The 27,599-nt window shown below is 46.5% G+C and overlaps 1 protein-coding gene across 1 annotated transcript in view; it reads right to left on the bottom strand.

Annotated features, from left to right (window-relative positions):
* mmp24 (matrix metallopeptidase 24) overlaps window positions 1–27,190 on the bottom strand; it is a 130,327-nt gene extending 103,137 nt beyond the window's left edge. The window contains exon 1 of the mRNA XM_059981107.1: window positions 27,053–27,190. The gene's annotated coding sequence lies outside the window, so the exon portion shown is untranslated. The remainder of the gene's footprint in view (window positions 1–27,052) is intronic.
* Between the last annotated feature and the right edge of the window lie 409 nt (window positions 27,191–27,599).

The following is a 27,599-nucleotide window of genomic DNA, read 5'->3' on the forward strand; positions in this document are numbered from 1 at the left end:
AAAACTCTAATAGATTGGTTAAACATGACTTACCACACACAAAGCCATGATGACTCTCCCTAATAAGTCCCTGTCTATCTGAATACTTGTAGATCCTATCTCTTAGTACTCCTTCCAATAATCCACCTACTACCCGATGTCAAACTTACCAGCCTGTAATTTTCCAGATTACTTTTAGAGCCTTTTTTTAAACAATGGAACATGAGCTATCCTCCAATCCTCCAGCACCTCACCCGTAGATACTGACATTTTAAATCTATCTGCCAGAGCCCCTGCAATTTTAGCACTAGTCTCCTTCAAGGTCCGAGGGAATATCCTGTCAGGTCCTGGGGATTTATCTACTCTGATTTACCTCAAGATAGCAAGCAACTCCTCCTCTTCAATCTGTATAGGTTCCATGACCTCACTACCTGTTTGCCTTATTTCCATCGACTCCATACCAGTTTCCTTAGTAAATACAGACACAAAAAACCATTTAAGATCTCCCCCATTTATTTTGGTTTCATACATAGCCGACCACGCTGATGTTCAAGAGGACCAATTTTATCCCTTACTATCCTTTTGCTCTTAATATACCTATAGAACCATAGAATAGAACATAGAACACCACAGCACAGTACAGGCCCTTCAGCCCTCCGTGTTGTGCTGACCTATATAATCCTTAAAAAAAAGTACTAATCCCACACTACCCCATAACCCTCCATTTTTTTTTCATCCATGTGCCTGTCCAAGAGGCTCTTAAATACCCTTAATGTTTCAGCCTCCACCACCGTCCCTGGCAAGTCATTCCAGGCACTCACAACCCTCTGTGTAAAAAGCTTACCCCTGATGTCTCCCCTAAACTTCCCTCCCTTAATTTTGTACATATGCCCTCTGGTGTTTGCTATTGGTGCCCTGGGAAACAGGTACTGTCCATCCACCCTATCTATGCCTCTCATAATCTTGTAGACCTCTATCAAGTCCCCTCTCATTCTTCTACGCTCCAAAGAGAAAACTCCCAGCTCTGCTAACCTTGCTTCAGATGACTTGTTCTCCAATCCAGGCAACATCCTGGTCAATCTCCTCTGCACCCTCTCCATAGCTTCCACATCCTTCCTACAATGAGGTGACCAGAATTGAACACAATACTCTAAGTGCGGTCTCACCAGAGATTTGTAGAGTTGCAACATGACCTCTCTACTCTTGAACTCAATCCCCGTTAATGAAGCCTAGCGTCCCATAGGCCTTCTTAACTACCCTATCAACCTGTGCAGCGACCTTGAGGGATGTATGGATTTGAACCCCAAGGTCCTTTTGTTCATCCACACTCTTAAGTAACTGACCATTAATCCTGTATGCAGTCTTCTGGTTTGTCCTTCCAAAATGCATCACCTCACACTTATCCGGATTGAACTCCATCTGCCATTTTTCTGCCCAACTCTGCAGCCTGTCTATATCCTCTTGTAACCTCCGACCACCTATAGCTCCATCCACCTCTTGGCGAGTTGCCTCACATGTTTCGTAAGCCATGGTTCCCTTTTCCTACCATTTTTTCCTGGCCTCAGTGGGACAAACCTATCCTGAACCCAGCTCAAGTGGTCCCTAAACTTCTCCCCCATTACTTCTGTGCTTTCCCCTTTGAACATCTGTTTCCAATTTACTCTCACTAGTTCCTGCCTCATCCCTTCAAAGTTAGCCCTTCCCCAGTTAAGCACTTTACCATTTCATCTGATTTTATCCCTTTCCATAGCTATGCTGAAGCTAAGGGAGTTGTGGTCACTCTCATCAAAATGCTCCCCCACCAAGAGGTCTGTCACCTGACCAGGTTCATTACCCAGAACTAGATCCAGTGTGGCCTCTCCTCTCGTCAGCCAGTCCACATACTGTGTCAGGAATCCTTTGTGAACACACCTGACAAATTCAGCCCCATCTATCCCCCTTGCACTCAGGAGGTGCCAGTCAATATGATGGAAGTTGAAATCTCCCATAACTACAACCCTGTATTTCCTGCATCATTCTAAAATCTGCCTGCTTATCTGCTCCTCGGTGTCCTGAGGGCTATTTGGGGGCCTACAGACTACTCCCAGCACAGTGATTGATCCCTTCCTATTTCTGACTTCCAGCAGACCGACTCAGTGGACACTCCTTCTGCAGCGTCCTCCCTTTCTATAGCTGTGATACTATCCCTGACCAGCAATGCCACTGCCCCCCCCCCCTTTTCTACCTCCCATCCTATTCCTTTTAAAATACCTGAACCCAGGGACCTGCATCATCCAATCCTGCCCTTCCTCCAACCAAGTTTCAGTAACGGCCACAACATCGTAGTTCCACGTACTAATCCATGCTCTAAGTTCATCCTCCTTGTTCCTAATACTCCTAGCATTGAAATAGACACATTTCAACCCCTTTAACTAGCTACAATTATGTTCTGTCCCCTGCCTCATCAACTCCGAACTCTTAGCATCATGCCCTTGTCCTTCCACCTTAATCCCTGCACTCACATTCTGATACCCACCCCCCTGCCAAACTAGTTTAAACCCTCCCAAACAGCTCTATCAAACCTGCCCACCAGGATATTGGTCCCCCTGGGATTCAAGGGCAACCCGTCCTTTTTGTACCGGTCACACCCGCCCCAAAATAGGTCCCAATGATCCAGAAATCTGAATCCCTGCCCTCTGCTCCAATCCCTCAGCCACGCATTTATCCTCCACCTCATTCTATTCCTATTCTCACTGTCGTGTGGCACAGGCAGTAATCCTGAGATTACTATCTTTGAGGTCCTGCTTTTCAACTTCCTTCCTAACTCCCTGTAGTCTTCTTTCAGGACCTCTTCCCTTTTCCTACCTATGTCATTGGTTCCAATATGTACCATGACCTCTGGCTGTTCTCCCTCCCAGCGCAGGATATCTTGGACGCAATCTGAAACATCCCAGACCCTGGCACCTGGAAGGCAAACTACCGTCCGAGTTTCTTTCCTGCGTCCACAGAATTGCCTGTCTGACCCCCTAACTATAGAGTCCCCTATCACTACTGCCTTCCGCTTCCTTTCCCTACCCTTCTGAGCCACAGGGCCAGACTCTGTGCCAGAGGTGTGGCCACTGTCACTTCCCCCAGGTGGGCTGTTCCCCCACCCCCCCCAACAGTACTCAAACAGCAGTATTTATTGTCAAGAGGTACAGCCACAGGGGTACTCTCTAGTACCTGACTCTTCCCCTTCCCTCTCCTGACTCTGACCCATTTCTCTGTCCCCCGTGGCCCTGGAGTAACCACCTGTCGGTAACTCCTCTCTATCACATCCTCACTCTCCCTGACCAGACAAAGGTCATCAAGCTGCAGCTCCAGTTCCCTAACATGGTCCCTTAGGAGTTGCATCTCGATGCACCGGGTGCAGATGTGGCCGTCTGGGACGCCAGGAGACTGCAGGACCTCCCACATCTGACACTGACCACAGAAAACTGGCCTCACACACATACTACCTCCTTTTGCAATCAACAACAGCCTTACCTCGTCCCGTTACCGCCGAAGCCTGTTGAGCCAAAGCCCCTTCACTCTGCTGCCTCTCACTCCACTGCCCGCTCCCAACGCTGCCCGCTGGATATGGCTGCCTCCTTTTTAAATTGTTCACACTCAACTGGCTGACGTCACGCGCCTGCGCAGTCTGGCCTCTACCTGTAGATGCTCTTTGGATTATCCTTCACCTTGACTGCCAAAGCAACCTCATGTCTTATTTTAGCTCTATTGATTTCTTTAAGTTTTTTTTGCACTTTTTATACTCATGTACATTATTTGCTCCATTGCCTATACATGTCATACATTTCTCTCTTCTTCTTTATCAGAGTTCCAATATCCCTCGAGAACCAAGGTTCCTTATTCTTATTCACTTTGCCTTTAATCCTGACAGGAACAGACAAACTCTGCACTCTCAAAATTTCTCCTTTGACGGCCTCCCACTTACCAATCACATCCTTGCCAGAGAACAACCTGTCCCAATCCACGCTTTTTAGATCTTTTCTTATTTCTTCAAATTTGGCCTTTTTCCAGTTTAGAACCTCAACCAGAGGACCAGATCTACCTTCATCCATGATCAATTTGAAGCTAATGGTGTTATGATCACTAGACCCAAAGTGTTCCCCTACACACACTTCGTCACCTGTCCTAACTCATTTCCTAAAAGGTGACCTAATATTGCATCCTCTCTCATCGGTACCTCTATATATTGATTTATAAAACTTTCCTGAACACATTTCACAAACTCTAACCTGTCTAGACCTTTAACAAAATGGGAGTCCCAATCAATATGTGAAAAATTAAAATCCCCTACTATGTTTCCTGCAGTTGTCTGCTATCTTTCTGCAGATTTGCTCCTCCAATATTCGCTGACTATTGGGTGGTCTATAATACAACCCCATTAATGTGGTCATACCTTTCCTGTTTCTCAGCTCCACCCATATGGCCTCGGTAGACAAGTCCTGCCTGAGCATTGCTATAACATTTTCCCTGAATAGCAATGCCACCACCCCTCCCCCCCACCCTTCATCCCTCTGCCTCTATCACGTCTGAAACATCTGAACCCTGGAACATTGAGCTGCCAGTCCTGCCCCTCCTGTAGCCAAGTTTCACTAATGGCTATGATGTCATAATTCCACGTGTCAATTCAGGCCCTCAGCTCGTCTGCCTTTCCCACAATACTCCTCGCATTGAAATAGACTCACCTCACAAGATTATTACCACCACACACAACCCTTCTATTTGTGACTTTGCATGAACCTTTAACATCATTTATTTTTACCCCCGCTCCACTATCTGCTCTGGTTCCCATCCCCCTGCAAATCTAGTTTAAACCCTCCCCAATAGCACTAACAAACCTCCCTGCAAGGATATTGGTCCCCTTGTAGTTCAGGTGTAACCCGTCTCTCTTGTACAGGTCCCACCTGCCCCAGAAGAGCTCCCAATGATCCTGAAATCGGAAACCCAGCCCCTTACACCAGTTCCTCAGCCACATGTTCATCTGTCAGAGTCAGCTTACAGAGAGGAGGTGCAGTGGCTAATGGACTGGTGCAGAGCCAACAACCTGTCTCTGAATGTGAACAAAACAAAAGAGTTGGTTGTAGACTTCAGGAAGACACGGAGTGACCAATCCTCGCTGAACATTGACGGCTCCTCGTTAGAGATTGTTAAGAGCACCAAATTTCTTGGTGTTCATCTGGCGGAGAATCTCACCTGGTCCCTCAACACCAGCTCCATAGCAAAAAAAGCCCAGCAGCATCTCTACTTTCTGCGAAGGCTGAGGAAAGTCCATCTCCCACCCCCCCATCCTCATCACATTCTACAGAGGTTGTATTGAGAGCATCCTGAGCAGCTGCATCACTGCCTGGTTCGGAAATTGCACCATCTCAGATCGCATCTCGGATAGTGAGGTCAGCTGAGAAGATCATCGGGGTCTCTCTTCCCGCCATCATGGACATTTACACTACATGCTGCATCCGCAAAGCAAACAGCATTATGAAGGACCCTACGCACCTCTCATACAAACTCTTCTCCCTCCTGCCATCTGGGAAAAGGCACCGAAGCATTCTGGCTCTCACGACCAGACTATGTAACAGTTTCTTCCCCCAGGCTATCAGACTCCTCAATACCCAGAGCCTGGACTAACACCTTACTACCTTGTTGTCCTGTTTATTATTTATTGTAATGCCTGCACTGTTTTGAGCACTTTATGCAGTCCTGGGTAGGTCTGTAGTCTAGTGTAGTTTTTTTTTCTGTGTGTTTTTTTTCACATAGTTCAGTCTAGTTTTTTGTACTGTGTCATGTAACACCATGGTCCTGAAAAAACATTGTCTCATTTTTACAATGTACTATACCAGCAGTTATGGTCGAAATGACAATAAAAGTGACTGGTTTCCCTTCTGGTGTCATCAAAGATGCCCTCACCCGCATCTCCTTCACTTCCTGCACTTCAGCCCTTAACCCATCCTCCCGTCACCACAACAGGGACAGGGTTCCCCTTGTCCTCACCTACCACCCCACCAGCCTCCGGATCCAACACATTATCTTCCGCAACTTCTGCCACCTTCAACAGGACCCCACCACCCAGCACATCTCTCCCTCCCTACCCTTCTCAGCTTTTCCCAGGGATCGGTCCTTCCGCGACTCCCTGGTCCACACGTTCCTCCTCACAAAACTCCCACCCGGCACTTATCCCTGTAAGCGCAAATGCTACACCTGTCCCCACACCTCCCCCCTTACCACCATTCCGGGCCCCAGACAGTCCTTCCAGGTGAGGCAACACTTCACCTGCAAGTCTGCTGGAGTCGTCTATTGCATCTGGTGCTCTCGGTGCGGCCTCCCCTACATCGGCGAGACCCAACGCAGATTGGGGGACCGCTTCGTCGAGCACCTACGCTCCATCCGTCACAATAGATAGGACTTCCCAGTTGCCACTCACTTCAACTCTGCCTCTCCTTCCCATCTAGATATGTCCATACATGGTTTCCTTTACGGCCATGATGAGACCAAACTCAGGTTGGAGGAGCAACACCTCATATACCGTCTGGGTAGCCTCCAGCCTGGTGGTATGAACATTGAATTCTCCAATTTCCGGTTATTCCCTCCCCCTCCCCCTCCCCCTATCCCAGGTCCCTCTCTCCCCTTTCAACTTTCTGCTCCTTTATCTCTACAGTTCTTTCATGCTTATCCCCTCCCCCCTTTATCTTTCCTCTGATTGGTTTTCCACCTGGCGCCTCTAGGCCCTACCCCCTCCCCTATCTCTATTACTGGGTTTCTGCCCTCTCTTTCCCCACATTCCTGATGAAGGGTCTCGGCCCGAAACGTTGGCTGCTCTTTTCTCACGGATGCTGCCTGAACTGCTGAGTTCTTCCAGAGTTGTGTACGTATCCAATAAAAGTGACTTGACTATTCTTACCCTCACTGGCACGTGGCACAGGTAGCAGTCCTGAGATTAAGAGTAACATTAGCAAATTTGCAGATGACACAAAGCTGGGTGGCAGTGTGAAATGTCAGGAGGATGTTATGAGAATGCAGGGTGACTTGGACAGGTTGGATGAGTGGGCAAATGTATGGCAGATGCAGTTTAATGTGGATAAATGTGAGGTTATCCACTTTGGTGGTAAGAACAGGATGGCAGATTACTATCTAAATGGAGTCAAGTTAGGAAAAGGGGAAGTACAACGAGATCTAGGTGTTCTTGTACATCAGTCAATGAAAGCAAGCATGTAGGTACAGCAGGCAGTGAAGAAAGCTAATGGCATGTTGGCCTTTATAACAAGAGGAATTAAGTATAGGAGTAAAGAGGTCCTTCTGCAGATGTACAGGGCCCTAGTGAGACCCCACCTGGAGTATTGTGTGCAGTTTTGGTCTCCAAATTTGAGGAAGGACATTCTTGCTATTGAGGGAGTGCAGCGTAGGTTCACAAGGTTAATTCCTGGAATGGCGGGACTGTCATATGTTGAAAGATTGGAGTGACTGGGCTTGTATACACTGGAATTTAGAAGGATGAGAGTAGATCTGATTGAAACATATAAGATTATTAAGGGATTGGACACGCTGGAGGCAGGAAGCATGTTCCCACTGATGGGTGAGTCCAGAACTAGAGGCCACAGTTTAAGAATAAGGAGTAGGCCATTTCGAACAGAGATGCAGAAAAGCTTTTTCACCCAGAGAGTGGTGGATATGTGGAATGCTCTGCCCCAGAAGGCAGTGGAGGCCAAGTCTCTGGATGCTTTCAAGAGAGAGTTAGATAGAGCTCTTATAGATAGCGGGGTCAAGGGATAGGAGGAGAGGGCAGGAACAGGGTACTGATTGTGTACGATCAGTCATGATCACAGTGAATGGCAGTGCTGGCTCGAAGGACCGAATGGCCTACTCCTGCAACTACTGTCTATTGAGATTACCAGCCTTGAGGTCCTGCTTTTTAACATCCTACCAAGCTCTCTACTCATTCTTCAGAACCTCCTGATTCTTTCTTCCCACATCATTGTACCGATGTGTACCACAACATCTGGCTGATCAACCTCCCACTTCAGAATGCTGTGCATGTGATCAGAAACATCCCTGACCCTGGCAACTGGGAGGCAACAAACCATCCGGGAGTCTCTGTCATGACCACAGTACCTCCTGTCTGAACCTTTAACTATCGAGTCCTCTATCACCACCGCTCTCCTCTTCTTCCTCCCTCCCTTCTGCAGTGCAGAACCAGACTCAGTGCCAGAGATCTGGCTGCCACAGCTTGTCCCAGGTAAGTCATCCCCCCCCCCCACCCCAGCAGTATTCAAATCGGTGTACTTGTTGTTGAGGGGAATGGCCACAGGGGAACCCTGCTCTCCCTGCCCTTTTCCCTTCCCTCACCTGATGGTAACCCAATTACCTGTGTGCTGCTTCTTTGGTGTAACTACCTCTCTGAAACTACTATCTATAAACTCCTCATCCTCCCGAATGATCCGGAGGTCATCCAGCTCCTGCTCCAGTTCCCTAATGCGGCTTGTTAGGAGCTGCAGCTGGATGCACTTCGTGCAGGTGTTGCTGTCAGGGAGACTGGAGATCTCCCTGACTTCCCACATCCTGCAAGAGGAACATTCCAACGTCCTGCCTGGCACTCTCTCTACTCTAAACAAACAAAACAAAACTTACCGGAACCTACCCTTGCCTCTGCCAGTTCACACTGAAGCCTGTTGAGCCAAAGGCGTCCCACTCTGCTCCCTCTCAATCCGCTGCCCGCTGTATATGGTGGTCTTTTTTTTCAAACCTTTGGCGCTCTACGTCACGCACCTGCGCAGTCTAGCCTCTTTTGCCCGAGCAGGTTTAAAAAAAAAGGCTTCTCTCCGAAATTCCTTCACTCCTTCACTCTCAGCCTCTTGCCCCGACTTAATGTCAAATTAAATCAGCAAGGATTGTGCTGGGGGCAGCCTGCAAATGGTCTCTACAGTGCCAGCAGTCATGTAACCACCCCACAGCTCACTGACCGTAACCCAAACAGAATGTTTCTGGACTGTGGGAGGAAACCAGAGCACATGCGGTCACAGAGAAAACGTACAAACTCCTCACAGACAGTGGCAGGAGTTGAACCATAGACCCACAGAACATTACAGCACAGAAACAGGCCTTTTGGCCCTTCTAGGCTGTGCCGAACCATTTTTCTGCCTAGTCCCACTGACCTGCACCTGGCCCATATCCCTCCGTACACCTCTCATCCATGTACCCGTCTAAGTTTTTCTTAAATGTTAAAAGTGAGCCTGCATTTACCACTTCATCTGGCAGCTCATTCCACACTCCCACCACTCTCTGTGTGAAGAAGCTCCCCCAATGTTCCCTTTAAATTTTTCCCCTTCACCCTTAATCCATGTCCTCTGGTTTTTTTTCTCCCCTAGACTCAGTGGGAAAAGCCTGCTTACATTCACTCTATCTGTACCCATCATAATTTTATATACCTCTATCAAGTCTCCCCTCATTCATCTACACTCCAGGGAATAAAGTCCTAACGTATTCAACCCTTCTCTGTAAGTCAGTTACCTGAGCAGTGATCACTGGCACTGAAGGTACTATCCTAACTCTTGTAATTTACGTACCTCATTCCACAGACCCACCACCCCATGTGAAAACATGCCCCGCAAATCTCCTTTAAAGATAGGTGGAGGAGTGGGTAGTGCTGAGGAAACAGAGAGCCTGCAGAGAGACTTAGATAGTTTAGGGGAATGAGCAAAGAAGTGGCAAATGAAATACAATGTTGGAAAGTGTATGGTCATGCACTTTGGTGGAAGAAATAAACAGACAATTATTTAGATGGGGAGAGAATTCAAAATGCAGAGATGCAAAGGGACTTGGGAGGCCTTGTGCAGGATACCCTAAAGGTTAACCTCAAGGTTGAGTCGGTGGTGAAGAAGGTGAATGCAATGTTGGCATTCATTTCTAGAGGTATAGAATATAAGAGCAGGGATGTGATGTTGAGGCTCTATAAGGCACTCGTGAGACCACTCTTGGAGTATTGTGTGCAGTTTTGGGCTCCTGATTTTAGAAAGGATATACTGATGTTAGAGAGGGTTCAGAGAAGATTCATGAGAATTATTCCTGGAATGAAAGGGTTAACGTCTGGAAGCTCTTGGACTGTATTTCCTGGAGTTCAGGAGAATGAGGGGGGATCTCATAGAAACATTCTGAATATTAAGAGGCCTGAACAGATTAGATATGGCAAAGTTATTTCCCATGGTAGGGGGTTCTAGGACAAGAGGGCACAACTTCAGGATTGAAGGACGTCCATTTAGAACTGAGATACGGAGAAATTACTTCAGTTGGAGGGTGGTAAATCTGTGGAATTTGTTACCACGAGTGGCTGTGGAGGCCAGGTCATTAGGTGTATTTAAGGTAGAGATAGATAGGTTCTTGATTAGCCAGGGCATCAAAGGGTATGGGATGAAAGCAGGGGAGTGGAGATGACTGGAAGAATTGGATCAGCCCATGATTGAATGGCTGAGCAGAACCGATGGGCCAAATAGCCTACTTCTGCTCCTATATCTTATAGTCTTATCTTAAACTACCCCCCCCCCAACACACACCTATACCATCTAGCTTAAGACTCCTTCCAGTCACCTTCCCAGTCTGACCTAGATAGCTTGTAATACCTCCTCCTTTTAAATATAGGTCCCACGCACTTTTGGAAGCAGAACCTGAAGCTGTCTTCCAGTCATCCAGTACATTGCTCTCTGATCTTGGCAATTTACTTGCAAGCGCTCTGTCACCATTCGAGGAAACACTGTCAGTGTGCTGTATGATTGTGCTGTGTCCTCCGAATGCTTGACCTTTATATGCTTTTTCAATCATGGAACTGGACGTCATTTCAGAAACTCAATTGAGATGTGGGGAGGAAATCTCGTCACTGATTGGCTGGTTCATAAATAAGATCGAGGTCTATGTGTTTGCTTACAGAATTGTTCATGTAAAACCATGCTTCTGGGAATTCCCTTGCATGCCGTGTGTTTGCTTTGCACTGATGCCCAGTCAATTGTGCCCCTCTCGATCTGGAGGATCAATGGCACACTGACGATATCTCCGCACATGGTGACGAAACATTTGCAAGTAAATTGCCGGGATCAGAGAACATCTCAACCCGAGCATCAACCACCTGAGCCACACATCTTCTGAATTATTTCCATCCCTACATTACAGGTGTTGACCAGCTGCTGAGGAAAATCTTCTCACGGCACCATCATTTAGCTAAGACCAGAAGACATAGGAGCAGAATTAGGCCATTCAACCCATTGAGTCTGCCTCACCATTTTGTCATGGGTGATCCCGGATCCCACTCAACTTCATTCACCTGACTTCTCACCATACGCTTTGATGCCCTGACTGATCAGGGAACTATCTACTTCCACCTTAAATATACCCACAGACTTGGCCTCCACTGCAGTCTGTGGCAGAGCATTCCACAGACTCTCTGGCTATAAAAATCCTCCATACCTCTTTTCTAAAACATTGCCTCTCAATTTTGAGGCTGTGCCCTTGAGTTCTCAATACCCCACCACAGGAAACATCCTCTCCACATCCCCACTATCTAGTCCTTTCAACGTTGGGTAGGTTTCAATGAGATCCCCACACATTCTACCAAAGTCCAGTGAGTACAGGCCCAAAACTGTCAAACACTCCTCATATGTCAATCCCTTCATTCCCAGAATCATCCTTGTGCACCTCCTCTGGACTCTCTCCAATGACAACACATCCTTTCTGAGATATGGAGCTCAAAACTGTTGACAATACTCCAAGTGCTGCATGACTAGTGTCTTATAAAGCCTCAGCATGATCTCTTTGCTTTTATATTCTATCCCTCCACCAAAATAAATGCCAATCAGACTTGGCCAATTACTGTGCTCTGGTCACTCAGTGAGTTTTTGCCGTGGTCAGAGTTTTGCATGCTTGCATGACTCTTGTGTTAACTCCTGGCTCAAATCCACCAGCATGAAAATAGATGCAACAGAAGTAACTGAAAGTGGTACTGAAATCCTGTGTGCCTGTCACCCTCTCTGCTTGCTGCCTGGACAAGCGTTGGTCTGCTCTCCCAGTACAGTAATACAAACAGTACCGCCATAGCAGATCTACTCATCATCCCCACACACTCAGAGGAAGTGACCTTGAAAGGACAGATCTCCACAGGGGTGCAGCTTACTGGCTGCCTTGTTTTACATAAGGTGTTAGCAATGTTTATAATGAGACATCTCTGCTGTTATTTTTCCAGTGCTGATCTGTACCAACTCTCCATTCCTGCAGGGGAATAAACTTCAACCTCTCCTCTCCCCCCCCCCCCCCAACCCCAAAACTAACCCACAGCTGTTAATCGAGTAGATTTGAGAATAAAATGTGGTTATTTGATTTAAAACCCTGATTTGCTTACGACTGGGAAGGGAAGCCTGACCTGTTTAACCTCCAATGTAGTGAGACAGGATGGTGGATGACACACAGATTCACAGATGACACTCAAAAGCCACAGATCGTGTGCCTCTGCCAAATCACCAGAAGGTGGCAAAGAGGAATGGGGAAGCACTTTAAAATCTGGCACTTTGCTTAGTTTGAGGCAAGCCACATTATTAATCTGACATCACATTAACTGAAAAGATCCAGCAGGCTGCTGTTCTTTAAGTAAAAACAGAGAATGCTGGAAAGATTCGTTACATTGAACAGCATCTGTGGAGAGAGAATCAGTATTAACATTTTGGACACAGACCTCTCACCAGTGTACCAACTGTTGGTATACAAATTCTATGCACACTGCTGCTTCCATTTCATTGTGATGCTGACAACAAGGGCGTCAGGACGGTGACAGGAGATGCCAAAACACCAGGGGTTTCCCAGTGCCACCGACCCTGCAGGGAATTGGTAGCACCCAAGGGAATGCAGCTGGTAAACACTGCTCCCCTGCCAGCCAGAGCCTGAGAGAGTCAGCACAATCCCAGAATGTTTCCCAACAAAGATGACATCATGTGCGTAACCCATAGTAACCACAGCACCTGAATCCACAACTACACAGGGAGTGGAGTAAGCCTGCACTCACTCCAATATTCAATAAAATCATGGCTAATCCTTAACCTCAGAGACACTTCCTTCCTGAACCCACTCACACTTCGACAAGCTGCTTGATAGAAAATGCTGAAGGATTGCCCCATGTGGAGCCATTTCTTCTCACCTCCACTCTGAAAGCTCAATCCCTTACCTTGAGACTGTGAACCCATGAACTCCACATCTTCCTGTCGAACTATGTGATGAATAATTAAGTCATTGCTCATTCTTCTAAGATCAATCCCTCCTCATAGAACAAACTGCCCAACCCAGGGAACCTGGTGGACCTTCCATGCACTCCCCCAATCCCAACTTTACACTTCCTTTGGGAAGGAGAGCAGATGTGTACCTGCTATTCCAGGTGCAATCCCACCAGGATTCGGTAAATGGAACATGAAGTGTCTACACTCATACCAAAGCCTTGTGCAATAAAGAGTAACATACCAGATGGTTGTTGTACATGTACATAAACTACTTACAATGTCGACGAATATCTTTCATCTTTCAATCTCTCTGTCACTGTGTGGAAAACACTCCATCTTTCTACATTTATTCCCCACAGAAGTGGATAACCCTAACCCAGCTATGTAATCTGTCTCCAGGGAGTTATCATAACTTAAGACTGTTTATATTCCTCTCAGCACCCACCGCACATCACACACCACCACTCAGCTTCGTATCATCAGCACATTTGAATATATTACACTTGATCCCTGAACCAAATCACTAATTTAAACTGTGAGCAGCTGAGTGGCCAGGACTATTCCCATTGACACAATCACCTAACCTGAAAATGAGTTATCTTCTATACACAAGAATACGTCACTCCAAACACCATGTGCTCTCATTTTGTTTGGTTTCCTCGGTAACACCATGAACACTGTTTATGATGCAAATGCATCTCAACAGTGACACAGGAACAAGTTCACTAAGCCCCTTCAACCTGCCGCTTAGTGAAACAGTGGCCAATCTATGATGACCCCTTATCCCTTAAAATGTTTGATCAAACTATCTCATAACCTTCAAAATTCCAGGGAATACAATACTAATTTGCAGAACATCTCCTTGCAATTTATCCCCATGTGTCCAATTATCATTCAGGTAACTCTCCACTGCGCAGTGACTAAGGTACCCAGAAATGCTTGATGTACCAGCTGTGGTCTGGCCAAGCTTTCGTGCATTGCAACTTGAGAGGTGAATCAGATTCAAATGGCAGCATCCTGTTAGCCAGTCTGATTATCTGTACTTATCCGGTTTATCTCCCTAATCACGTCTCCTCGGATCTCCACTGCTTCTAGCTTTTTGCCATTGAGAGAGACATCTAACCAATATTCCCAGCTCTCTCCAATAACCCTGTTAATCAATTGTTCAATTATACACATCTGTCTACCTGTAAAAGGTCCTGACCTTAATAATCCTGTGTGTAAACATTCCTCTCCTACTCATTCTTTCTGCACATTTTTATAAATCTAAGAATTCTGGTTACCTGCCCACTTATCTGAGGAAACAGTTTTGCACTAATTATTTTATAAAAGTTACTTATTATTTTAAAGATAAAATAACATCATACAGAACGCCAACCCACTGCACCTTGGGAAAGAGCTGTAGGTCCTAGACAGGTAACAATTTATTTACTGAAGTGGTTTTAGGTTTGGAGGACAAGATCATTCCCTTCACACCAAAGGAATTTAAGGATAAATTTAAAAGAGGCTTAAAGATTGTAACAAGTTCGGAGGTTAAGAGAGGACTGCACTACAAACAGTTCAAAGACTAGTGGGCAGACTTAATGTCACTGTCGTGTAAGGTTTTTTTGGCAGATGCAATTGAATTGTGATGAAAATGTATTTTGGAGGAATAATCTGGCTAGGTCTGAGGAAGATAGTGACCTTAGTGTTCAAGTCTAAGAGTCCCTGAAGATGGAAAAGGTGAAGTAGGGAAACGAGAGCAACAAACAGCTTGGTGAAGGAACTCAGCAGGTTGGGCAGCATCTGTGAGAGCAAGGAATTGTTGAAATTTCAGGTTAAAACCCTGCATCATGAGGAGAGTGGAGAGAGGAGACAGGCAGAAGCAAGGAATTAGAGACTTGCCTTTACTAGCTGCAGCCTGGGACTTACAGCACGGAGATTACGGACTACAGCTTGAACACACTATGGAGTGATGACCATCACACTTCAGGAAGAATGTTATTACACTGGAGAGGATGCAGAGATTCCCTCAGTTCCCACCTGTGAGGGGGCGTTTCAACTATGCTAGCTGAATTGTCTGAAAGGGGGGCAGAGATGTAGATGGAGAATTGTCTGAAAGGGGGGCAGAGATGTAGATGGTGAGAAACTCTGCCCTCAGCTAACTACCTTTAACAAGGATAATGAGGTGGATTTTCAAAGCTTGCAGGGAGATTTATGCCGGTTAGAAGAATGGGCTGAACGTTGGCAGATGGAGTTTAATGCTGAGAAGTGTGAGGTTCTACATTTTGGCAGGAATAATCCAAATAGAACATACAGAGTAAATGGTAGGGCATTGAGGAATGCAGAGGAACAGAGAGATCTAGGAATAACTGTGCATAGTTCCCTGAAAGTGGAGTCTCATGTAGATAGGGTGGTGAAGAGGGCTTTTGGAACGCTGGCCTTTATAAATCAAAGCATTGAGTACAGAAGTTGGGATGTAATGCTAAAGTTGTACAAGGCATTGGTAAGGCCAAATTTGGAATATTGTGTGCAGTTCTGGTCACCGAATTATAGGAAAGATATCAATAAATTAGAGAGAGTGCAGAGACGATTTACTAGGATGTTACCTGGGTTTCAGCAATTAAGTTACAGAGAAAGGTTGAACAAGTTAGGTCTCTATTCATTGGAGCGTAGAAGGTTGAGGGGGGGATTTGATCGAGGTATTTAAAATTTTGAGAGGGATAGATAGAGTTGACGTGAACAGGCTGTTTCCATTGAGAGTAGGGGAGATTCAAACTAGAGGACATGATTTGAGAGTTAGGGGGCAGAAGTTTAAGGGAAACATGAGGGGGTATTTCTTTACTCAGAGAGTGATAGCTGTGTGGAATGAGCTTCCTGTAGAAGTAGTAGAGGCCAGTTCAGTTGTGTCATTTAAGGTAAAATTGGATAGGTATATGGACAGGAAAGGAGTGGAGGGTTATGGGCTGAGTGCGGGTAGGTGGGACTAGGTGAGATTAAGGGTTCAGCATGGACTAGGAGGGCCAAGATGGCCTGTTTCCGTGCTGTGATTGTTATATGGTTATAAGGAGCATTGGTTTGGTGCAAGGGAGGAGATCTACAACAGATTCAACGTCTGAGGCGGGAATTCTTAGAATACCCGTTTGTGTTGGCACATGGCCGAGTGGATAAGGCATCAGGTTTAGTGATCTGAAGGTCACTGATTTGAGCCTCAGCTGAGGCAGCGTGTTGTGTCCTTGAGCAAGGCAAATAAGACACATTGCTCTGCGACGACACCGGTACCAAGCTGCTTGGGTCCTAGTGCCCTTCCCTTGGACAACATCGGTGGCATGGAGAGGGGAAGGCTTGCAGCTTGGGCAACTGCCGGTCTTCCATACAACCCTGCCCAGGCCTGCGCCCTGGAAACTCCAGGCTCAGATCCATGGTCTCACGAGACTAACGGATGCCTATGCCTATATAAGAAGTGTTTAAATAAATACTTAATGCCATACTATAGAAGAGGCTGAATGCTGGAAAAGGGATAGGGATAGATGAATGTGTGATGTCCAGCATGGACAGACTGGACTAGGGGGCCTGTTCCCATGCTGTATGACTATCACCATCTAAGGTATTGTCCAGTAAATCTTCGCTGAACTGCTCAATAAGCATTAACGTCCTTCCTTACAAAAAAGATAACAAGGCACTCTGCACTTTAGACGTGACCTCACTGATGCCCTGGACAATGAAGCCAATCTCCCTACTTCTGTGTTTCACCCTCCTTGCAATGAGTGAGCACATTCCTGAAGACACACTGTGCCTGGTTACACTAGGATATCCGGATACATTGACATCTCCAAAATCTGCAAACTCTCACCATTAAGGTAAGAATTATTTTTTAAGCAGACAACTTGACATTTTCTCACATTATAATTAATTCATAACATAGAACAGTACAGCACAGTGCAGGCCATTCAGCTCAGGATGTTATACTGACCTTTTAACCTACTCAAAGATCAATCTAGCTCTTCCCTTCCACACAAGTCCCTATTTGCCAGATTTTTGTGCACTCAGTTAACCTGTTGATATCATTCTGGAGCTAACTTTCACAAGTGTGGTGACCCACTATCAAAAGGCAGGTCATTTAAGAAGGAGATGTGTAGAAATTTGTTCTCATCAAAGGTGTTGAAACTCTGATAGTTATGGAGACTGGGCCATCATAAGCATTTCAGATGGAGGTAGATATATTTTTGAAAGACTGAAAAATTAAGGGGTCTGGAGAACTGACAACAGATCAGCCATGATCAAGTGGATAAAGGGGCAGGCCTGAGGGCCCGTTTCTGCTCCTGCTCTCATTTCCTTGTGACCTCTCTATGTCCTCTTCAACACTTCATTTCCACCCACCTGTGTCCATCAGAACATTTAGTAACCATATCTTTCATGCCTTCATCCAACTCCTAAATGAAAATTCTAAGAAGTTAAGGCCCCAGCACCCTTCTAGAGGCACAACCCTCTTACACCTTGCCACCAGAAAAAGACCATTAATTCTTACTCGAGGCAAAATATTACATGCTGCATCCTCATTTGATAATTTCATTGTTTTGTTTAGGATTTCATGCTCCTATTTACAAATCTCAGCCATCAGTCATTTATCAACAACTTAATAATTGCCCTGCCACCTTCAAGGATGTGTGAACCTGCACCCATTCCACCTGCTGCTCTTTCCACATTTATCCACTAACTTGCCACTTCCCTTTTGTCTATATCCTGCTGATCACTTTGGGTGGCAGAGTGGAGTTATGGTTCTACCAAAGGAGGTGGAAGGCGCTCCTTCCCTCCACTAGCCTGCAAGTCACCCTTGGGCAAAGTGTAGCACCTGCTTAGCCCCCCATCAGGATCGTGTGAAGCCACAGGAGCAGACGGTGGATGGTTGTATGAGCAGCTGGTTATGCGACCACTGATGCTAGGCAGACAATCTCTGACGAGTATTGATAATGGCTGGGGTTACCCGTCTTGTAAAGACACTGCCCAGAAGAAGGCAATGGCAAACAACGTGTAGAAAAATTTGTCATGGAAAGACCATGATCTCCTATGGTATGGCACATGACAATGATGGCACTGACCACTATTTGCCCTTTGCCAAATTCTGTACCATACTCAAAGCTCCAAATCTTGGACTTCCTACAGCCATGGAGTCGTTATTAATATGACCAATATGATTGTTCGAGCACCAATGAGCTATGGAGGGGGGACTGAGAGGAGGTAGGGGGAAGTAGAAGAACACCAACCAAGGACAAAATAGGGGCTTTTCTGCAGCACAGGAGATGCTACAGCAGTTTCACCTGTGGGAGCTCTTTAGCTTCTTTGAAGGAGACACAAGAATCTGCAGATGCTGGAGGAATTCAGCAGGTCAGGCAGCATCTGTGGCAGGAGACAATCAACATTTTGGGTCAATAGAAGGGTCTTGACCTCAAACATCAACTGTGTACCCAGTTCCTCTCAAAGTGCTTTTTTTGCTGGCTTCTTTGATACTTCCCTCATTAGTCCAGATTAGTTTCTCAGTCTATTTTGTTTGGCCTGACGTCAAAATGTGGCAGACAACTCAACACCCCAGGCAGGTTACCACAGTAACAAGCCGGATTTCTCACCAAACTTCCAGAAATGGCAAACGGGAGCTGGAAGGGGAAGATGAAGGAACACAACCCATTCCTCATACAGGGATCAGAAGTGGAGAGAGTGAGCAGTTTCAAGTTCCTGGGTGTCAAGACCTCTGAGGATCTAACCTGGTCCCAACATATCTATGCAGCTACAAAGAAAGCAAGACAGTGACTATACTCCATTAGGAGTTTGAAGAGATTTGGCATGTCAACAAATACATTCAAAAACTTCTATAGATGTACCGTGGAGAGCATTCTGACAGGCTGCATCACTGTCTGGTATGGAGGGGTGGGGGGGACTACTGCACAGGACCGAAAGAGGCTGCAGAGGGTTGTAAATTTAGTCAGCTCCATCTTGGGTACTAGCCTATGAAGTCCCCAGGACATCGGAGCGGTGTCTCAGAAAGGTAGCATCCTTTATTAAGGATCTCCCGCACCCAGGACATGCCCTTTTCTCACTGTTAACATCAGATAGGAGGTGCAGAAGCCTGAAGGCACACACTCAGTGATTCAGGAACAGCTTCTTCCCCTCTGCCATCTGATTCCTAAATGGATATTGAACCCTTGGATACTACCTCACCTTTTAAATATACATTATTTCTGCTTTTGCACGATTTTTAATCTATTCAATATACGTAAACAGTAATATATTTATTTATTATTATTTTATTTTGTTTTTTTCACTTCAATATTATGTATTGCATTGAACTGACGATGCTTAGTTAACAAATTTCATATCACATGCCAGTTATAATAAACCTGATTCTGATCTATGAACTATGCTATGTAAAATGTGCCCAGCCCCAGGCCACAGGGTCAAACAGGCCAGAAACAGGACCTTTTTCCCAACTGTTCCATGTTGGCCGAGATTCACATCCAGGTACTGGCATTTGCCTGTGTTTGGCCCATGTCCCTTGAAACCAGGGGTTCCCAACTTGGGGTCCACAGACCCCTCAGTTAATGATACTAATCTGTGGCATAAGATCAGTATGGAAACTCAGTTCAAAACCTACCTATCCCTGCACTTGTTCCAGTACCATTGAAAAGTTCTTACAGATTTACACAGGTTTTCACTGGGATGAGGGAAAACGCACACACACAAAATATCAGTCTAATTCACCACAGCTTACCAGGTTGAAAACACACTGCACTTCCACAATAACTCTGAAGTTTTATCTGTTGAAATAATACTTCAGGTATTTGACTGAAAGCTTTTTAAATTTAGATTTCTGTCTCCAACCGGTCCCCTATTGAAACACTGTCCGACTGGTCCCATACACGAGTGCTCTCCGAGCAGTCCTGTACATGAACACAATATGACCGGACCCATACACGAGCACTCTCTGGCCGGTCCTGTACATGAATATACCCTGACCAATACCATACACGAACACTCTCTCACCACTCTTATACACGAATACACTCTGACTGGTCCCATAATGGAACGCTCTCCGGCCGGTCCTGCACAGGAATACCATGCCAGGACAATTCACCTGCTCACAACTGAAACTAATGATCTTTACATTCCCCGTTCATTACCCTGGAATGAACTAGATTTGGTGCTCCATATCTTCTTGCACCCCCCCCCCCCCCCAATCACTTTCCACTTTTCCATTCCCAAATACATCCTCACTCTCTCGTTTCCCTGCCTGGAGATACCTTATTTCTCACAGCTCTGCCCAAAGTGCTCCCCCAAACTGCTCAACACCAACACCTATCCAATTCTGAGACTTGATCAGCTCAAGTAACACTTCTAAATGCATCACACCTCATCTTCTCCTTCCATCATCAACCACCTTAACAGCTTCTCAAAGATTCCAGTCTATTCTCAGTCTTATTTACAACTTTGGCTTACGTGTAGTCTGGAGTTAGCTGAAATTCAGCTGGATTAACAAACATTTGCTGACATTTATTGCCCTGCTCCCAGATGATGGACAGATTGCAGAAGCAAGCCTAGAGAGAACGTTCTGGGATGGTGCTTGGCCACAATGAAAAATGGCCAATTAGACCTTGTGACAAAGTGCAACCTGAGGGTATTCTAATACCCCTACAATGGAGCTAAGCTGCACCTCTTGATAATCTCACACACTCTCTCGGTCGTTCTCAGCACATCTATTGCAATTCCTACTATCAGGATGGTAATCATTTTCAATGTCCTGTTTCGATCCTGTAACTATCTGAACTGCAGGCAATAAAGAGAGGCTGGTGCAGCCTGCCCTTATAATGATCACAATATCATTATTCTGAATGTGCCCCCGCCCTCCTTCAGGCCAAGGTGCCCAAACAGAGCTCTGCACATCACAGCATCACTTCCACTGATAACAACCACCAATATTTCATTAACCCTTTGAGTACATGAACACAAAATCCTTGTGCTGCACCGTGGTTCCCAGTCTCACCACTAGCAAAGGTGGCACTTCAACTACAACAAGGCTCAGTTTTCTCTACACTGAACACTATGCCCGACAAGTCAGTCCACTGCCGATCTCCCAAATCAGAATCATACAGTACAGGAACAGCTCATCATACAGGCCCTTCTGCCCATCGTACACAAAGACGGACTCGGGTTGCACACAAAGATCGGACTCGCACGCACACAGACGACCCGGGTCGCGCACACAGACGGACTCAGGTCATACACACAGCACAGATGCAGGCCCTTCAGCCCATTGTAGCCACACTGACTATTTACACCAATTGCATTTACCTGCACTGGGCCCGTATCCCTCAGTGCCTTGCCTATTTATGTACCCTTCACAATGGTGATCTCCAGAGGCAGCACATTCCAGATGTCAACTACTGTGTATAAACCTGCCCTTCAGATCCCCTTTAAAACTCCTTCCTCTCACCATAAACCTAAGCCCTCCTGTTTCTCTTACCATGGCGATGAGATTCTAGTCTGTCAATCCTGTCTATTGCTCCATCAGTCCTCCTGGGAAAACACACTGAACCTGTGCAATCCCTCTACACAAGTTGTCCAGTCGAGGCAACGTTCTGGAGGATATCCTCTACACTCTGCAGCACAGCCATATCTTCCCTAAAGGGATGTGATCAGAACTCTGAGTGGGGTCTAGATAGTGCTTTGTACAGTTGTAGCATCATGTTTGTGATCTATGATGGCAAGCTTGCTACATGTCTTCTTTACCACCATGTTGTCATTTTCAGAGAACTGTGGATTTGGACCCTAGAAGTTGCTGTGTTCATCAACATTCCTTGGTCTCTTCCCATTTACTGCAATATGTCCTTCCACTATCTGACCTCATACTTGTCAAGATAAAACTCTACTTGCCAATGCTCTGCCCAACTGTCCATCTGATCTGCGACTGGCTGTAGCTTTGGTCAACCTTCCTCGTCATCATTTCATGCCTTCCACAAGCTTACTAATTATTGCTCACAGATTAACAACAGACATGAACATAAATCTCAAGGATCCCTGCAGTACTCCACTTCCAATCAGAAAAGTATCCTTCTACCATTACCCTCTGAGTCCCAATGTCACCAGGGGATCTTTATCCACATTTCATGCCGGAGGTAATTATTGTTGATAAGGTTTTGTTCAGTCACTTAGAACACACTATCCAGCCCTCTCAGCCACAGAATTTATGTAGTAGCTCAGTATCAGTGGTGATCTTCTTCCACCCTCTCTCACCGCAGCCCAGGACACTGGGGAACATGACCTTGGTATTGTTAAGGTGGGTACCATGCCTAGGGAGATTTCACAGTTCCACAATGTTCTCTCATTTGCTCAAGCTTGTAGCTGTGATTTCCTGGCTGAAAGTGCAGCCTCAGGAGTGGCAATTATCCATCCCAGGTTAAAACAAACCTATGTTTTGGTGAACGTCACTCCCCAAAATAGGCACAGGTGTGTTCTGGTTAAGTCCAGAGTGATAACTGATCAGGGAGATGGCAAGAGTGACATTACTGTTGATGTTGACAGCTCTGGTTCCGATGACATCACTGGTTGAAAGTGTTTAATAAACGCGCTGTGTGCTGGGCTTTGCCACCAAGCACTGCCAATTATACATTTGTTTTGAAACCTGAGGTACAGATCCTATCTGAGCTTGAGGACAGTGGCTGAGGAATGCTGTATTTTTAGTATGTTACAGGTGTGAGGTCAATGCTGAGCCAACAGGAGAATGCAACACAGGCAACAGATTTCTGACAACCCACTGCCCCATTTTTCCAAGGTCTGGGGAATGCCACCCACACCAACACTCAATAATAATGTTAGCTGCATATTACAGAGGCAACATTTTACTAGTGGGAAGTGCTACTAGAGAATGGGAATAAAGGGATCCTATTCTGAATTCCACAGGGGTCAGTGCTGGGACTGCTGCTTTTTACGATGTATGTCAATGATTTGGACTATGGGATTAATAGATCTGTGGCTAAATTTGCTGATGATACAAAGATAGGTTGAGGAAACAGAGAGCCTGCAGAGAGACTTAGATAGTTTAGAGGAATGGGCAAAGAGGTGGCAAATGAAAAATACAATGTTGGAAAGTGTATGGTCATGCACTTTGGTGTAGGAAAATAAATGGGCAGACGATGATTTAGATAGGGAGAAAATTCAAAATGTAGAAATGCAAAGGGACTTGGGAGTCACTTGTGCAAGATACCCTAAAGATTAGCCTCCAGGTTGAGTCGGTGGTGAAGAAGGCAAATGCAAAGTTGGCATTCATTTCTAAAGGTATAGAATATAAGAGCAGGGATGTGATGTTCAGTCTCTACAAGGCACTTGTGAGACCACTCTTGGAGTATTGTGTGCCGTTTTGGGCTCCTTATTTTAGAAAGGATATACTGAATTGGAGAGAGTTCAGAAAAAATTCACAAGAATGATTCTAGGAATAAAAGAGTTATTGTATGAGGAACGTCTAGCAGCTCTTGGTCTGTATTCCCTGGAGTTAAGGAGAATGAGGGGGGATCTCATATAAACATTCTGAATATTAAAAGGCCTGAACAGATTAGATATGGCAAAGTTCCTTCCCATGGTAGGGGACTCTAGGACAAGAGGGCGCAACTTCAGGATTGAAGGACGTCCATTTAGAACAGAGACATGGAGAAATTAGTCAGAGGGTGGTAAATCTGTGAAATTTGTTGCCACAACCAGCTGTGGAATTCAAGTCATTGGGTGTATTTAAGGCAGAGATAGATAGGTTCTTGATTAATCAGGGCATCAAAGGGTACAGGGAGAAGGCAGGGGAGTGGGGATGATGGGAAGAATTGGATCAGCCCATGATTGAATGGCTGAGCAGACTCAATGGGTCGAATGGCCTACTTCTGCTCCTATATCTTATGGTCTTATTTGGCTCACTGTATCTTTACCAGCCCTTTGAAAGAAATCCCCAATAAGACCCACACCCATGCTCTTTCCCCACACCCTACCCATTTTGCAGTAACAAAAAAGCCAGGACTGAAAAGCACAGTGCAGTTTCTATAGAGTCATACAGAAATGCAGTACAGAAACAGGTCTATCTAGACAGTACCAGCATGGTCTTCTGCCTAGTCCCAACTCCCTGCACCTGGACCTCTCTCATCCAGGTGTCGAACCAAACATCTCTTCAATGTTCAATGTTAAATGACAGCGCATCTACACTCTTAGTGAAGACACTCCTGCTTCAAATTCCTCTTGAACATTTCACTTTTCACCCAATACCAGTTATAACCTCACCCAACCTGCGGGGGAAAAGCCTACAAGCATTCACCCTATCTAAACCCTGTACCCAGAGCTTCTCACTCTTAATTCTCTACCCCCTTAGTTTTATGTAACCCTCTGTCCTTCAACCAACAGAAACACCCATTCACCATCCACTCTGTTCGGACCCTTCGTTTCCAACTATATCTCCCCTTTCCTCATCTCTAGTTTGTGGATGACATGAAGGCGGAGTTGACGATGGTGTGAAAGATAGTCTCAGAGAGTTATCAGTGTGTTGGTGAAATGGGTTGAGGAACGGTAAATGGAGCTCAATCCTCTACAATGTGAGGTGAAGTTGGAGCCAACTCCTCTGGCTTTTATTCATTGCCTCAACTAAGGAAGGTCACCATGCCAAGGCTTAATCACTCATGGTATATTGACGGACAGAGAGGAACCTTAAAGCAACAGCACAATTACATACTGTGTTTAAGGTAATATATGGTATTCTGAGCTTCATGAATTGTGGAAAAGAATACAAGATCAGAGAAGTTATCTTCTAATTTTATAAAACCTTTGTTAGACCTCAGCTGGAGTACCGTGTGCAGTTCTGGTCACCACCAGGCAGGATGTAACAACTCAGGAGAAAGTGCAGAGGAGATTCACCAGGATGTTGCCTGGGACAGAGCAGTTATGAGGAGAGAGGCTGAGTCTGTTGCCCCTGTAGCAGAGGAGGTTCAGAGGGGATTTGATTGAGGCATATAAAATGATGAGTGGTGTAGACAGGGCAGACTGCATTAAACCTTTCTCCATATAAGAGGCGGGTAAGACTGGAGGACATAGATTTGGGGTAAAAGGGAAGAGAGGGGAAGAGAGATGTAGAGGGAATGTAAGGGGAAGCTCTTTCAAGCTACACAGCAGTAGGTGTCTGGGAAAGGGGGTTATAGCTGGGTCATAGACTGCATTTAAGAAGTGTCTAGACAAGCACTTGAATTGTCCAGAAAGGGCTCTGGACCAAGTGATGGGCAAGGGGTTTAAGATGGGAGGGTGCCTACTGGTTGGCATGGGCAAGTTGGGCCAAATGGCCTGTTTTCGTGATTCTTATTACACAGTGCTTTCTCCATCTCCAGGATAGCTCACCCTAATTGCTAGGAATTTAGATATAATGACTGGGGACAAAGTTAACTGGCACTTGAGAAAAGTACAGATTGATAAATAAAACTTGAAGAGCAAATGGTAACTGGATCCATTTCCCTGATTGGGCGAGGTTGTGAAGATGGATCGGTTGTAACATGCATGGGAATTCCAAAGAGTGCAGACTTATTAACAATGTTGAAACCCTGTTGAGATAACAGGGCAAAGATGCACAAATGGCTTAGGTACAAGTGGTGTATTGGAGGTCAGCTGTTGCTCCAGACTGAGGGGAAATGGAGAGTGGTGTTTCATGAGGGTCTCCCTTTCCATGGTAATCTCATTTCACAACTCCATTCCATTGTTTGGAGCCATAACGGGAAAAGCTGGTCTGTGCTGGAGCCCATGATTGGAATTTATGGTGTAGATCCTGCCCCACAGGTCACAGGTTCCTGGTCAAGATTTAAGTTCATCACCTACCAGCCACTGATCATAAGACTAAAGGGGCGGTACAACTATCTCAGCACTCATTTGAGCACCTTCACCGATCTTTATAAAGTTAGCCCGGGGGACGCGGTCATCTTGGACTGACTCCAAATTACTGCGAATTCATTCAGAATCTCATTTCCCTACCAAACCAGAGGTTGTCAGGCAACGGTCTCCCATTATACGCACAATGCAGAGGGGTGTGATCTTTAGGAGATCAGAGCCAGGGCGAGCTGTCAGTGTGGCCGCGGGCAGGGAGTGAACTAATTAATCAAAGCTACAGCCCAATTCTGCTCTCACATCAGCACAGCCTCCTGATCTCCTCTTGCCTCCCCACCGCTCACAATGGGCAAAAGGGACAAGATTCTTGCACAGATGTCAGAGGACATCCATCCACATTCCACAATAAAGTGACAATAACCACGGATTTCCACCACATCCTGGGGTAGAAATTTTACCAGACCAACCGCACCAACACTGGTCAGAGGCTGGATATCCTGCGGCGGTGACTCACCTCCTGGGCACATCGGGGGAGGAGGGAGATTGCTCGCAAATCATCGATGGCGGGCGTCGGGGCCACCGGACACACCAGCCCTGCCGCCCCTCCGCCCTGTACACGCACCCTCACCCTCCCGGGTAACAACCCCTTCCTCTGATGGCCACAGCGGTGATCATTCACATGGCGATGAGGATACTCACCCGGTATCCCGGGAACCATCACACCTCCCGCCCTGGATACCCCCCTCCCCCAAAGGCCTCCATCACGCCCCTCTCCGATCATCTACCCCTCACCCCCACGGTCTCCCCTTCCCCCGATCACATCCCCTCCCCAGTGCATCCTAATCTATCCCCTTCATCCATCACTTCGCCTCCCTCAATCCCCCCACCAATTACCTCCTTCTACCTCACCATCCCAATCTCCCCCCATCTCTGATGGCCACCCCCCTCACCTCTACGATGAAGGGCCGCTCCTCGCCGCTCACCGCTAGCAGCCAGAGCAGCGCCTGCAGGCAGCAACCGGTCCAGGAGAGCGCGGCCCGGGCCCGGCCCCGGCCCCCCGCAGCGACCCCCGCCCGGGGCTCCCCGCCCGCCGCCATCGCCGCTCGGCTCCTGATACCCCGCTCCGTCCGTCCGTCCGTCCGCTCCGATTTCTCCGCAGTGTCTCCGCCGCTGCTTCAGTCTGCGCAGCCTCCCGCCTTAAAGCGGCTGCAGCACGACAGCGAGTGGGGCCCACCGCCCTGCCGGCTTCCCTCTCCACCCACCAGCCCATGCCCCACCCCAGCAACTCCTACTAGCCCACTTCATCTCACCCACTGACTCCCACCACTTTACCCCACCCCAAACTGATACCCTACCTCACCCCAACTATCAGCCCATAACTCAGGCGTCAGTCTGCCTACTCGCCATCTACACTCATTAGACCCTCCCACCAACCTGCACCCACTACCTCACCCTTCATCCCACCACACTTATCTTACCTGCATACTCTTCACCTCA

Source organism: Hypanus sabinus, chromosome 9 (genome assembly GCF_030144855.1).
Source record: "Hypanus sabinus isolate sHypSab1 chromosome 9, sHypSab1.hap1, whole genome shotgun sequence".
Taxonomy (NCBI): Eukaryota; Metazoa; Chordata; class Chondrichthyes; order Myliobatiformes; family Dasyatidae; genus Hypanus; species Hypanus sabinus.